Source organism: Mus pahari, chromosome 8 (assembly GCF_900095145.1).
Source record: "Mus pahari chromosome 8, PAHARI_EIJ_v1.1, whole genome shotgun sequence".
Lineage (NCBI taxonomy): Eukaryota > Metazoa > Chordata > Mammalia > Rodentia > Muridae > Mus > Mus pahari.
The window spans coordinates 82,244,490-82,259,521 of NC_034597.1; the positions used below are offsets into that span (position 1 = coordinate 82,244,490).

Sequence of the window (15,032 nt, forward strand, 5' to 3'; positions counted from 1 at the left end):
TTAGAGGGCCATGGAAACATCACTTCATAAAAGAACAAACAGCTTGTGAAAAGCCTATGGCAAGTTTCCAGTTGTTTAATAAAGTTTACAGATACTCACATGCGATCCTTTGTATTTATACAGCACTTCATGAAGACTAGCTTATCAAATATAAATGAAAAGTACCAATTTATTCACTGTTTTTATAATTTGGACACTTATTTTCTTGTTAGAAGACAAGCTACTTAGAGGAAAAAATATAAGACCTAATAGAAGAAAGCCTTGACATAATAAAGGTTTTTTGTTTGTTTCTTTGTTTTGTTTTTGTTTTTGTTTTTGTTTTTACCAAATAGTGTGTGTGTGTGGGGGGGGGGGTATTGAGCCTCTGAGATCATGATGACAGAAGATTTCCTTAAATAACTCTTAATCATAAAATATTGTCTTTCATTTTTTGTCTCCTTTTCATGCATTTATAGATGGAGATATGCAGTTAAGTTTGATGGTATGTGGTAATCATGAGAACACATGTGTGCATGTGTGGGAAAACTGGTTTACATCCAGCATCTTCCGGCATTACCCTGCAAGTTTGTTGTTTTTCAGGCTCTCTCAGTCAAACACGGGGTCTGCACATTATGGCAAGTGTCTCTGAATAACTTTGTTTTGATATTCGTGTATCTGGCTCCCAAAGATAGAATTCTAGGAACACTCTCGTGCACCTTGACATTTAGGTTGGCTTGAGAATCCATTCTCTAGCTGTCTCTCTTGTTTGATAAATAAATTAATTGCTTAAATTTTCCTCCAACACTAATTTTGGTCCTGTGAAGGCTCCATGCCCCAGTTTAGGGAATGCCAGGGCAGTGAGGATTGGGTTGGTTGGTTGCTTGGTGGAGCACCTTCATCGAAGCAGGGGGAGGGAGATAAGATAGAGTGTACGCAGAGGGGAAAGTGGGAAAGGGGATAACATTTGAAATGTAAATAAATAAAATATCAAATTTAAAAGAAAAGAAATAAAGAGAAATTCTATTATTCAAAGAGGTGTTTTATGTGGTTTTCTATTATTTTGTATTTAGATAATCCCCTTTGTAGAAAATGCTTTTAAATATCTATTCCACTGGGGAAAAATGCTGGAGAGAGAATTTGCACTTTGGGGTTTCTTTGTTTGCTGTTTTTTTAGCCAGTGCATATCTTTTTCAGTAAATAGTACAACAAATGCACCATGTAGACTGACCTAAAGAGTGCCACAGTTCTCTATTAATTTATAAGAAATCCAAACTCCCAAAGGGTAACTAAGATGAAGCTATGATTTATCTTTACATCAGGGAGCGATATGCCCTCAAATCCTTTAGGTTTTTGTTATTGTCATTCTCTTAGTAGCAGTAAGGTCTGAATGGGTGGCCTCAGTGTCCACAAAGAAATAACACAGTGATGCTATCAAACTTCCTGTGTCTTTTACTAATAGTAATATTTCATGTCAGACTATACATTGATATGTCAAAGAGATTTGGAATGTTATTACGTATTCTAAAATGCAACTTTAAATCTTGGAAAACTAATAACGAATCAGTCTTAATGATTAGTTAGATTATAACTTTAGTATCTGATTATACATTTTTTTCAAAGCACTAGATAAAGATCATGGTCACTTTTCGCACATACATTTAATAGCATAACTTGGGTAAAACATTTATATGTTAGTAGAATTTTGATGAGCATTTTAGTCAGATAAGTATAATCTTGTTTGGAGCTAAAATGGGCATAAGAGTAGAATAAAATAAGAAACATCTTAATAAAGACATGATCTTACTCAAATCAGCACTGTTAAGTTTATTCCAAAAAGGCATTGGGTGATTTTCCTAAAGCATTCAGGGTGGGTATTACAGTAATAATAATATATATACATATTCTTTTCTGATAGAACACATGTTGGACTCAGGAGGGTTTTACACACATGACAGAAGCAGATTATACAACAAAAAATATTAGCATGCTTTTTTACTTTAAAGAGAAATAATATATTTTATTTATTTTTATTTTTACTGAAACTTGTTTTCATGCTGTATATTTTGATAATGTTTCCCCTAACTCAGTTCCTCATAGATCAAAGAAATAGAGGAAGGATATGCTGTCTTAAAAGGGTTGCTGGATACTGTTTTATATTATACCTTCCTTAAAATTTACCTTCCTTCTCACTTTCTTATCCATTACAGAAGAATGTCAGTATCATTGTCTATTACTATTATTATTTCAGCATGTTTCATCATGGCATCACTGAACAAATGCATTCACCTATAATAAATCATGAATCATAACTTCAACTAATTATATTCCAAGTCAATACATGTTCCTAACAAAAGAAAAATGTACTAATGAGCCACTTGAACATGTTTAGGGTGACATTCAATGAGGCAAAACTTGCCCAGAGCACTGACCTAATAAAATGTTTTCTTTATAATTACTGCAAGCATTATTTTAAAATACAAGTCCAATGCAATTATTACCATCAGTGATTTTACTTCTTACTTGCAAGCTATACAAATATTAAGTAAATATCTCTGTAAGTGCCAGAAAAGAGGAGGTGCTTATGGGCTTTCCGTCATAAAATATCATTCCCATTTATAAAGCAGATACATTTATACTTACACTCTGCAAGCTTTAACTTCATTTTAACATGTATGGGGATATATATATATATATATATATATATATATATATATATATATATTATATATGTGTATATATATACACACATATACATATATATGTGTGTGTGTAAAATTTCTTTGTGTGTGTATATATTTTGATATATACATATATATATGCCTCAAGAAATTACTAAGAAAGCAGTACCCTTGCAATATCTTGTACAAGTATTCTGCCCTGACCAATAGAGCTGCTGGATCTCCAATAGTGTATTGGTGAGTTTGTCAACAAACGAATTTATTTGTTTCTCCTTTGCCAGCTCATATGCAGGCACCCTCATACTCAAAGTGACTATTCTTGAGGTGCTTTTATTAGGATGTAATACTGTTTCAATGAGGTAATATGTTTGTGGCTGTAATTTAATATAACCCCCCTCTTCTTTTTTTTTCTTTACTAAAAGCAAATATATCAGAGCTATTTTTAAAATCTCCACCATCTGAGGACACAGCAAGAAGGATAACATTCCTGCTTATGAAGAATATTCAGAGTTATGTACCTTTATGGTATAAGAAATAGGAAAATGAAAATGCCATTGAAGTCAGTGGGCAATATTCATAATGAATTATAGACACCAACTTTGCCATGTATTATACTTGAAATACAGAACTCAGCCTATTTGGAAACTCACTTCTCAGATTCACAAACTTAAACCTTCACTTAATTTATCCACCGTGACTCACGAGTACTTACTATACAGAATTTGAAATGTATCTTGAGACCAACTTTTATACATAAATATTCAAAAGTAGATTTACTTTTACCAAATAAAATCTAAAATTTCTGAATATTAAATGAGCCCTAATAAAGCTCATTAATAAGGGATTGTTCATTGTAATCCAATCGATTATTCTTACACAGAAACAAATTCAAAATACTATATCTGAATATAATACAATTATGCTCTTTCTATGTATTTCCATGTATATATATATATATATATATATATATATATATATCATATTTCAGTTGTATATATTTCTTTGTATTCTTCTGTAAAAAATCACTTGGCAGAAAAATACCTTAAGGGGAAAAAGAATGCATTCTATATCACGGTTTGCAGGTACAAAGCTTTATGTCAAGGACTACAAGACAAGTAGTCATATAGTGTCCATAAACAAACTATTGAGCAAAATAAACTTGGGTGCTCGATATGCCTTCTGTTACATACAGTCTTGAACCCCAATTCTTTGAATGTTGTCATCAAGATTCAGGTGGAAGTTTCTATATCAATTAAGCCTCTCTGGAAATAGCTTTACAGATACACATGGAGGTGTGTCTCCTAGGTGATTATAATCTGTCCTAGTAGAGTGTGACAGCAAATCAATAGCTCCCCCCCCCCAATTTGGAAGCCTTTTTTCAACTAAGAAATAGTTGATGATATAACTTAAAACTTCTGACTTTTCTAATTGTATCTGAAATCCTTGCAAAATGGTAGGCTCAATAAAACTGGTTGTGGGAAACTGTAGTTAGACCAGTCTGAGAATTATCAAACACAGAGCAAGCTAAATTTAGACTAAAATGAGGTCTAAATAGCACTGATGTTCTTTTCTTTTCTTTTTTTTTTACATCTTATTGCCACAAGAAATAATTGTTCTTCTCTGCCCTATGCATGAGCAGTTCACCAGACGCCATCTCATTATCACTTGACAGTTCAGCTACAAAAAGATCACCGTTTTCATATAATTATCCATCTTCATCATTTTGCATTAAAAACCTTTTCAAAAGACTAATAAGTCCATTGTACATGCAATTGCAATTGAGAAAAAATCAATAATTAATGGAAAAATAATTCTTTGGAAGTCATAAAATTGTCATAGGTGTAGATATAAAATAACACTTCTGTAGTTTCTCAACCCAATATTATGATTATGATTCTCTTGTCTGAGTATTAGAAAATATGTGATATGACCTGGCTGAATTAATATAATATTTAATTACTTATAAAAATTTACATTTTTCATGTTTAGGAATAGTTTGATAGTAAGATTAGATTAAATTGTGTGTGCACCTTGTATTTTAAATTTGGGAATAACCAAAGAATAAGAGTAAAAATACACAATCTCAACGGCATAAGCATGGGTCAAGAATTTGATTGTTGTGAGTTTCTCTGTTGTCAACATTGTCCTATCCATGGTCCTTACAGAAAAATCATCGTGCCCTGTTGACATTTGTGGTGTTTTGTTTTGATTTGTTCTTATTGAAAGAATCCAGAAAGGTCTGATTAAGGTACTAATTAAATTCACTTGTGTACATTATTTGTTGTCAATTTCTGTATGTTTTTGGAACTTAGAAAGTTTCAACTACTAAGAATTTAGCTATTGATGCTAACAGGACTCAAATTAGTGCCAGCATTGGTTGCTTCTACTCTGACAATTGCCTTATGAGTATTAAGTAGAATGCAAAACAGCAAAGAGTTCAAAGGAATCCCATTGTTCTTTCCTTCAAATGCAGTTCATGGTCACTTTCATACACCTTTGCATCTGCTCATCTTCTGTTCTAGCTTGTTAGTTTTTTTTTTGTCTCTTATTTATTTATTTATTTATTTATTTATTTATTTATTTATTTATCTGTGTTTCTGTAGACCAGCTCATCTTTATTCTAATGTTATACTCTTTATTTTAAATATCATTTTATAACCACAAAGAGAAAAAGAATTTAGCTAATTAAAATTACTTTTGACTTTTACTGTTTCTTTGTTTGTTTTTTGTTTTTATTTTTATAGAACAGAATTGATGGCACAAAATAAAGTGCTCCAGACAATATTGCTTGAATATGGGCACACTTGTGCTGTGATTTCTCCATTGTCCTCCCTCTCCTCACTCTCCTCTTCCTCATCCTTTTTCACATTGACTCTTTGGCTGATTTCCCCATCTGCCTTCTTTCTCTCTACCAACCATATTTAACTTTATTTATTTTATCCTCTAAGTTCATGTACTATAAACTTCTGCTGTGTGGCTATAACATGCATTGGCTGACAGTTTAAATGATTTTGTCATTCTAGACCAAAGCAGTCTTGAGTTTTATGACCCTCATTTTTCCATATTCTACCTGCTAACTGCTAACAGAGAACAAAACAGTCAAATGGAGAAGGTTGTTCAACTTTGTATTTGTGGTTATCAAACTCTAGTGTAATCCCAATAATTCATAAAAAATAAAGGTTTTTTTTGGTCACTTGTATTTTCTGTACAGCCTATATTTTCCAATCCTTTAATTTATTTTCTTTTTATAGGTTATTTTATTTATTTACATTTCAAATGTCAGCTAATTTGCTTTCATATATATATTTACTCAACTTTTTCTATTATCTTATTTCTCTTCCTAATTTTGTCTAAATGAATCAGACTGTTCCTTCATACAAATAATTCTATCCCATGATATAAAAGTCCTCACATGAAAATTATCCTAAACTGATAATACACAAACTTCCAATAGATCTCATTTTTTTAATACTCTAACTCTTATGGTTTATTTATCTGAACTCTTCAGACTTCTAAATACTTTTTACTTCTTATGAAGTCTGAACTCTTCAGAGTTCTAAATACTTTTTAATTCTTATGAAGTAAATCTCATTTCTATATTTGCACTTGCAGTGCCTTGCTTACCATTCAAATAGATAAAATCACATTTATCTTTGGATATAAATTCTTAAAACCAATGTGTAAAATGATATTCCTTCAAGTTCTATTCCGTCATCTTAACTTATCTATAAACTGCAATGTGGCTCTGCCTGTGACCATCTCCTGGAAGCTACCCAAGATACATGCACAAATGATTCTCCAAATCCTAGCTTTCTCATACAGTGTATCAAGGGTGTTCCATAATCAACTGGTAATGTTTTGCTTGGAAAATACTTATATTTAGGTGTTTAACATCAATGTTCTGCTACTTTATGAAAAAGATAACTGATTTTTTACTTCTCATGCTCACTTTTTCAAACCTTCAAGGGTTGCTTCATCCATAAATTTTACTAAAACCTGTATCCAAACAATTTCTTGACTCAGAAACCTCAGATTTGAGCTACAGACACTGCTCATAGGTTAAGTGTTCAGGCTCTTACACAGAGGATCTGGGTTCACATTCTGTCACCTACAAGGCTGCCCACAACTGTCTATAACTTCAGTTACAGGAGATTTCACCCCCTTGTCTAACCTCAGAGGGTAACCACACACACACACACACACACACACACACACACACACACACACACAAATTCATGCACATGTTCACAGAAAGAGAGACATAAAAACACACTCATGTACATGCATACACAGACACACAACAAACAACATAAATTGAATGACAATTGAAAGATCATTGTCTATATTGCTCACCACTATTCTCCTCATAACTAACCTCATCAGCATATAATTTATGAAAATATTCCCAACTGGTTTAATTCTGAAAAGTCAGAGAAGGTTTAAATGGCCATATAATATGTCCCCCTGACAGCTCCAGGCTCTTCAATATGGATGTTCCAAATTCATTCCTTCTATTAGTTGTAAGCTCCACCTCACCTTTATTTCTCTCTAGGCTTGCTTTCAAGTTTTTTCCTCTCAGCATAAGATATCACCATCTTCATCCATCACCCTTTATTCAACATTAAATCTCAGCTACGATGACCTTTCTTCCAAAGCAGTGACTGATCATCTCCACTGTGCTGGTATTTTTTGGTTGTTTTGCCTTGTTAGCAATCACATTTCTGACACTGAGCATAATAAGCAAAGGTTGGAACACTGATCTATACACCCAGCTCTTGGTTATTATCTCAGACTTGGTCTCATTACTGTAACTCAGTCTGGATTTAACTTCTTGTGTGAGCCAGTGTAGTCTCTAACTGACACACCTCTTGCCTCAGGCTCCCTAGGGGTATTATGGCAAGTGTTGAAGAACATGCTCAGTTTGTTTCATTGGTATCCGTTCTCAAAACTTTTGTAGTTTTTATGATTTCAATTTACGTAAATCCAGTTTTCCACAGGGACGAGTCCTCTGTTAGGCTCTGTAATTCTCAGTGATCATCTCTAAAAGATGTATAACTAATACTGAATGGATTTAGTAAGTGTGTGTGTGTGTGTGTGTGTGTGTGTGTGTGTGTGTGTGTGTAACTATAACAATTAAAGAAGAGGTCCCAATGTTGAATGTGAGTGGGATGAACACAAGGGTAATCAGTAGAGATTAAGACGGAGCAGAAAAGTGATATTAATTAAATACTCCAGTGTTAAATCCTAAAAGTATTAAAATTTTACATAATAAAACAGGAAAATTACTGAAGCTTTTAGGAATTCTGTGGAATATGGCATGTAGAAGCTAGGAATTTGGTTCAGTGAGCAAAAGACTTGTTCAAGTTTAAGGTTCTGTGTTCCCATTTTTAAATACCTACGTAAAGACTTCAGCATGGTCTCATGCTGCTATAAGCAATGGCTCTTGGATCTGGAAAGGAGCCAATGTGTGGGGGTGGGGTGAAAGGCTAGCAGATCCTGACTACTCATTGTTTGAACAGTTTAGAGAAAACGATGGTCTCTGTAGTGTAAGATTGAGAGAGTGTTTCAGAAAATTTGGAGGATACTTGATTGGAGAATAAATAGTCATCAATTTCTCGCAAAACGGCCACAAACTTGCATAGATGTATATTACACAGAAACACACATTCACACCCAGTACATCTATTTTTAAAATTTGCAAATGAAATGTCATCATCTTAGTAGACAATTCCTGTAAGAGAATATATATTTCTGTTTCTAACACTTGGTACAATGTTGTGCATATTAGTAATATATTAGTAATTCAATACATAGTTTAAATATGGTAGGTATTAACTGCTTCATAAATATACAAAAATTATAAATATTAGCTAGTCAATAGAAAATGTTAGTTATTTTTAAGATAAAATCTTTATGCATTGATCTATTGTACAGAAGAGTCCTCAGCTTAAAATACATGAGTTAAATATTCTAGATTTGACTTACCATACATGGAAAAGAAAAACTGCCACAAAATATCATGGGTGAGACAGAAAACAAGTGAGGACAAAATTCTACATTCCAAAGCAGGTACCTTTACTTATATAATCAATATGAGATTGGTACTGATTTTATTAATTGAGATTGAATATATATATATATATATATATATATATATATGTATATATGTGTGTATATATATATGTATATATATATTCAATATATATTGATTGAGGGGTTTATTAATATATAAGCGAGAGTACACATTATAAATTATATTAATAACTGCATTGATTTTTAGTAGGTTTTGTGCATACAGGCAGACATGTATTTCTTATATGATATCATTAACAGTTGCCAGCAAATCTAGTGTCAAAGGCACAAACCATTATAACGATTGCAAAGCCTCTCAAGGACTCTCATCAGAAGTTGTTAGATAGTACTCAGAGAGTTCTGACCTTTTTTAAATCATTAAATCAGAAACTACTGATGAGAAGTTACCTTCCTATAGCCAATGCTTATTTTCTATTTGCCATAACAAGGTCCACACTGTAAAAGCAGAGTGATCACTTTTGCTTAGTAATCATAATTACATACTGACAGGTTTTATTGTGTGACTTAAATCAGGGGAATTTATGCAATTATTGGGGCATTCTCATAGGAAAACTAACAGGGACATCATTTTATCCTTTTTGTTACTCCTTTTCAATTTTCTATTCTTCTGTCGAATGAAAAGCCAGGACAAAAGAAGCAGTAACATAGCTAGATGTCATACTTCACTTCATGGTAGAGAAATAGCTCCTACTGATGTTTAAAATACAAACAAGTTTGTAACATATCAGTATGTATTTAGGCAAAAAATTCAACCTATTCAGTAGATGTTTTAATTATTCAATATAATCAAATAAAACATCAATATAGATAGAAATGCTAAATTATGCATCCATATATACAAAACATAAATGTCGAAATTGGACGAACACATAACAAAACAGCTGGAAATAATCTCCGAAAAGCTAGTCTGATCTATGTAAATTAAAACTATGTAAAGTTTCTTTGATATTGTTGCAACATATCAAAATCACTGTCATTGATTTTGTCAGAGAAACAGGATACTAATAAAAGTATCGTTGTTTAAATGCAAAACCTACTGTTATTCACACCATTTATCAATAATGCATCAATTCAAACAAAGTACAGAATATCCACATCACCCAAAACTAGTCTGCCCTGTCACTTTTATAGAAATTTGTCATTGTCCCTCGTTTGTATCCCTGAAATATAGTACATAGGACGTATGCTTCCTATCTATTTTCCTATTACTTTTGAGTCACCAAATAAATTGAAAGAGAAACTACCAGTTCTCCTGATAGGGGATTGCTTTCATATTTCCTAAGTTTTGCAGTTCCACTTGACTTGAAGAGCATTAGCTGCTGGTTAAAAAAAGGGTTTTCAAAGTTACGGATTTTAGCACTTTGTTGACTGAGGATTCCGGAGCTCAGCAAACTTGGCTGAAGCCTAGAAAGTGACAGACGCATGAAAAGCTGAAAAATAGGACACACAACTGTAGGCTCAGCCAATAAACTTCTGCCAGAGTCTGACTACTAGCAAAGTGCTGACTCCAAGAGACAGAAGGTGGGTGAGCACACAACTCATTTCTATTGTCTTCCTCTCAGCAGGAACCATGATCACACTGATAAGCCAATTAGTATTGGTCTCTGGCTTGGGTTTTTCTGGGTATGTATCAATGGCAAATCCAAATAGTCTAAAGTTTTTTATAATGGTTTTCTTATCCTTACTGCACATGATAAAATTAACTGAGGCAATCAATAAAACATATAATAACATTATCTATGCAAAGTAGAACACTCCATTTAGAAAACTTGTTATACTGTACTCTGACATCAAAGAAAAGAGCACATATGTCACCCCACGTCGTCATCTGCCTCTATTAATATTGGATAGTTATCTACTAATGAAAGTCAAAACTATAGGGAAACTTCATCATCCAGGGTTGACTTTTCATCAGATTTAAATTGCCTGTTTTAGAAAACTATTTAAGTTTGAAGAGCGACAGTGTTTTTTCTCTCCTCCTCAAAATTAGGAAATTGCCTCCTGGATCCACAGGGTTTAGAGAGGACAACGGACTTTTAGAACCTTAGCATTCATGTCTCCAGAGAGGCTGTGCTACAGAGCAACAGAGCCATTGGGTAGAAGTGTGCTGGTGGGCACAGCTCTTAAAAGTCTTCTCAAATGTTTTAACTTATGGTGAACATATGTTGTAAGAATGAAATCCAAATCTTAATCTCCATGAAATAAGTGGAATAAAAAGATTAATTTGGTCTTTGAATGCTCCCTGGAATGTATTCCATTTTCCTTTCTTTGAAAACAGCACTAAAACAATGATACTAGTGAAACACAGAAACAATATACATATAGTCAGTTATTTCCATAACCCTTGCAATTGTGTGCACACAGCTCTGCTCATTTTGCCCTCTACAAAAGGACTTTTCTCCCCATTTACATGTATTTTTTTTTGTTCTTCATGGATTTTTAAATCTGTATATATTCAAATGTTTTTTTCCCTGATTTCATTAGCAAGGTTCCTTTTAGTTCTATCATTTGTCTCCACTTGGTATGTTAAATGTGACTCTTTATTTTACTATGAAACCTAGTTAGATACGAACAAGTAGGGGTTGGGACCTCCTAAACACACTCTCTTCCATTTGTAATAACCATTGAAATGACATATTTAACAGAAGCCCCTCCATTCTACAGGTACATGGTTTCTTAATTGCTTTGTCTGTAGTTTTGGCATGCATAATAAACAGGAAACTCTTTCTCCTGAAATTGATGTCCCTATTAGCTTCCTTCTGCAGTAGCTATTAACCACAACTAAAATGTAAATATATAAATCAAAATAAGTGTTCCATAATGGAGATCATAAAATCTACTACATAAAATGACTTCATATAAATATGCTGAACCACATCAGCAGCCAAAATATTAAACTTTAAACTGAAAAAATATTACAAGAGGGACCAGCCATGTAGAATCAATCCAAACAAAAATATTGCTATAATGATTTTTCAAGGTCAAAGTCCTGAATGAGGAAATGACAAATTTGAAAATATGCTACAGTATAAGACATTACATCTCTCATGTTGAAAATATCTGTGAACAGTAATATGTGGCATGATAATTGGAGGAGGGAAAGGTGAAATTAAAAGTAAAAAAAAAAAAATCATTGTCAGAGTGAAAAAATGCTAAACAATGACAGCACCTTCACACTTTCATTGTACTAATTCCTTTATGCAAACCTATACAAATTGTTTGAAGTGACTTGAGTATGTATATAAATTGGCATCATCCTCACACACAGTAGAAAAATAGTGGAGGAGCAAAAATAAGAAAAAAAAGTATCAGGGAAGGAAACTCATGGAAATAGAGATGATTTTAGATCTGACAAACTTGTGTACTTTAAGTTTATTTTAGAAAATACATGTTTGAACAGCCATTTCTGGACAACAATAAATGATACTGGTGATAATTTCAGAAATCCTGGAAATATTTTCACAGTTAATATTATAATTAAACCAAAAAAATTATGGATGTTCAGATAACTTTTTAGAAATGTGTCTCTGATGTTTCCAGTTTTCAAATCAATAGAATTTCTATATCTTCCAAACTAATGGATTCAAGCCTAATATAAACTATATCAATCAGTACTGGATTAAATAAACATTTTAATTAAAATGTAATAAGTCCTTCGAGTATCTGGATATATAATTAATATTTTAATTTTCATAAAAATATTTAATCAATTTTTCCAACTTTACATCAATGTAACACACCTATACATCCTTCCTGAATTATTTTCATTTATCTATTAATTGCAATTTTATTTCCTTGCTAAAAATTCACTTACCAATTTTCTTGACTCCAATGATACAGTCTTTTTCATTGAGCTATCTTTAGTATCATTGTCTAGCACCTGGGAGATATTCAATAAATCCTTATGAAACAAGTATATGTCTATTATTGCAATGATGTATGTGTGGAAAGATCATTAAACCCTACAGAAAGTGCTAAATACTGTCAAATTCTAAAGCAGACAGGCTGATGGTGTGGGTGGGAATTGTTTGCTAATGGGTATGGATTTCTTTCTAGGATGATGCAAGTGTTTTAGCCTGGAGAATGATGAGGATTATACAACCTCATGAACACTAAATTATGAAATAGGTAGGGTAAATAAGTTCATCTAAGATTATTCAAATCATATCTCAATCGGTCCAAGTCCAATTATTAATAAGCATTTCCATTCTGTCAGCTTTGACAGTTTGTCTCCCAAATATTCAATTCATATTGACAGTAACTAAGAAGGTTCAGAACAGATCATGTACATGGAAATGGAAAGAACTTTAAAGTGAGTGGTTTCTTTCCACTGACAGGAGTTCTGCCTACACTTGATCAATTTCTCTGATCTATAAGCTCTGATCTATAATCTGTATGTACACACTTTGTAGCCAGAGAAATTTCTACAGCTATACAGCTCTAATATAGTATTTGAAAATGCACTCCGAGTTACAAATCTTTACCACAAAATGTATCATGCTTACAATTTGTTTTTCAAAGAAACCATGAAACTGAAACATTTGAATTCAAGAGAGCAAAGCTTTTTTCAGTACATTGTGTCTGGAAATGGTGAAGAATTCCAGAACTAATTTTAAGATCCATGTCATAGTTTTACCACTTTAATGTCACTGGCAAGTCAATACAATTTCATGAATGAGCTTGAATAAACATCAAGACACTATGATGAATAAGCCAGGACATCCTTTGTGGTATAGAGGTTTTCTGGATGGTGAATAAGAAGGAGATTAGCATTAACCAAACCATCTGTTGTGAGTTGTCTGTCTCAAAGAAGATACATCACAAAGGAGAATTCCCTGAAGTATGATGTTATTGAGATGCTTTTAACACAGTGTTTATCCCCACTTTTCAAGGGAGCAAGTTTGGGATGGAAGGAGACCCACACGTTTGCGAAGAGTAAAATGAAGTGCATTGCTTCGGACTCAAAAAAATGAAAAGTTTTCATCAGGAAGCCAAAGAATCATTTAATTGCTGTAAGATTTCCTACAAAGATTTCAGTCTCACTTCATAGAAAATGAATTATAGTCCGTGTACAGCAGAGAAGTGAAGCAAGCCAGGTGCTGCTATGAAAACTGACTCAATGTGCTTCCAATTTGTCCTCAGTCTCTTTGAGTTTTAAATGCCTACCATTTCAAGCTGTGCTTCAGAGAGTTAGATAACATAAATCTCACACTCTCCGCCATCTTCCTACAAAGATCCTGAAAAATGTAGCTCACACAGGCAGTGTCATCAATATTCAGATGGATTCAGATCACAAGATGAGCTGATGCATTCTATCCCAAGTGCTCTTTCAGTCAGTTTCGATTTTAAATCTCCATCCGGAAAGCCAAAGTGAATCTTATGCCCCATGAAGTCTTCATGTGTGATGTCTTGAAACCAACGGCTATACATTTCTCATAGTAACACAGAAAAGTATTCATTGTTTTAAATTAAACAAATCATATTTTTGCTCCCATTTGGCTAACACTTTAATAAAATAAATTTTCTTTATGTGTTTGAGATTTATAATGTATTTTCATTGTATAAATTGTGAAATGATTAGCTTAATAAAGAAAGAAACATACACCTACAAATTCAGACAAGCTACATAGATACACTTATATAACAGGCCTTGCTCATAAAACACAATTTAAATGTCTAATTTTAAAAATGAGCTCACACTGACATAAGAACCGATGGACCAAAGAAAATTATAAAAAAAAGTCCAAAATATATCTATCTATCTATCTATCTATCTATCTATCTATCTATCTATCTATTGAGACCATTGGAACATAGGCTGGAGAATATATAGTCCCATCAGAAAGAAGTCAACTAGTGTTCAGTAAAACTCTGAACATATACTTGAAGAATATATAGTCCCATTAGAAAAAAGTGATGTCTTTGACAAAAAAAAAAAAAAAAAAAAAAAAAACCTACCTATGAGATAATCAGGAAAAAAGATACTCAGATATTCAGAGACTAAGGGAATGGCCAACCAATAAGTGGCCGAAATTGAGACCCATGGGCAAGAACCAATCCCTGACACTTTGAGTGTTACTGTTCTTTGAGAAGTTCCACTCAGCAGCCAATTGAAAGAGATGAATGCACTCACAGCCAAACATTAGATGGAGCTCAGTGAGTCTTGCAGAGTAGAAGGACTGTGGAACCCAAAAATGACAGGGACTCCACAGAAAGACCAACGGAGTCAACTAGCCTGAGCTTTTGGGGATTCCCAGAAATGAACAGCCAACCATAGAGTGA

At 33.0% G+C, this 15,032-nt stretch overlaps 1 protein-coding gene across 3 annotated transcripts in view; it reads right to left on the reverse strand.

The window, feature by feature from the left end:
- Pcdh9 (protocadherin 9) overlaps window positions 1–15,032 on the reverse strand; it is an 877,954-nt gene that overhangs the window by 267,201 nt on the left and 595,721 nt on the right. The window lies entirely within an intron of this gene.